This window comes from Mytilus galloprovincialis, chromosome 12, assembly GCF_965363235.1.
Source record: "Mytilus galloprovincialis chromosome 12, xbMytGall1.hap1.1, whole genome shotgun sequence".
Lineage (NCBI taxonomy): Eukaryota > Metazoa > Mollusca > Bivalvia > Mytilida > Mytilidae > Mytilus > Mytilus galloprovincialis.
In genome coordinates, this window is record NC_134849.1 from 5,136,114 (window position 1) to 5,137,568 (window position 1,455).

The following is a 1,455-nucleotide window of genomic DNA, read 5'->3' on the forward strand; positions in this document are numbered from 1 at the left end:
TTAATTCTTCCAGATAAGAACTCATAGGTTTACACTTTTTGCCATTTGATTAGGGACTTTCCGGTTTGAATTTTCCTGGGCGTTTAGTATTTTTGTGATTTTACGTTTTGTTTTCGCGTTTAGAATTAGACCCAACGGTAACGTTCTGAACAATACATGAAAGGTATATGATTGTTAACACCCCACTCATGCCCATCCGGATATATAAACCCTGAATCGGTCAGCATATATTGATGCAAATTTAGTGGTGCCATCAGACCCTACAGCTATATTACCACCTGGTGATTGTATCTCTGCCTTTAAGTGAACGAGCGCTACGCTCTTAGCCTCCAACAACATGTCCTTGGCAAATATAGAAGATAGAGAGAACGTAAACAGACTAAATGATCAGCAATACAAGATCAACGAAAAAAGAGATTTTTGTCATGAATTTTATTTTCGTCTACGATGTTTGAGGGTGTCCTTTGTTGCATATGCACATAGACCAACATTTATCAAAGATACTAGGCTTATATTTTTATACGCCAGACGCGCGTTTCGTATATATAAGATTCATCACTGACGCTCAGATAAAAATATTTAGAAAGCTAATTAAGTACAAAGTTGAAGAGCATTGAGGACCCATTATTCCAAAAAGTTGTGCTGAATACGGCTAAGGTAATCTATGCCAGGGATAAGAATATCCTTAGTATTTCGAATAATTCATACTTTTGCAAACAGTAAATTTATAAAAATGATATATACTTGATATTCATGTGAACATCAAAGTGCTAACAACTAGGCTGATGATACCCAAGGTGAGCGACACAGGCTCTCTAGATGGAACAATCAGAACAATAAGTTAAATAAATTATAGCGCAGAGGATCATAGAACAGATTGGTAACCATAAAAAATACATTGCCAATCTCTGCTAGTTTTAAAACTAGGTTAAATCCACCATTTCCTACATACGAAAATGCCTGTACATAGTCAGGAATATGAAAGTTGTTAACTATTTTCTTGATGTGTTTGAGCTTTTGATTTTGCTATATGATTATAGTGACTTTGCTTTTTAAATTTTCCTATTTGAAACCTCTCACTTGCTTGACACATGCATCAAATACAATCAAGCCCTTCATTATGTTACAAAAGGGAAATTTTATTATTATATATATTCATAGTAAATCTTGGGAAATGAATGAAATTTCCGGACTCAAGAGAAAACTACTTGTTAATTTCCGAGTGTATAGTTTGAAGAAACATAGTTATAAACATCAAATGTTTATTGATTAGTTGAAAAGTTGGAGTTTAGATTGGAAGAGAATAATACGTGTATATGATGGCCAAATTATGCTCTAACCTTGATGGAAATATCTGTTCATCAGAAAAAATTGTTGATACAAACAAAACGTATGAACCTTTGTTGCCAGAGAACTTGGTAATATCGAAGAGCAATTATGATATATTGCAAAACG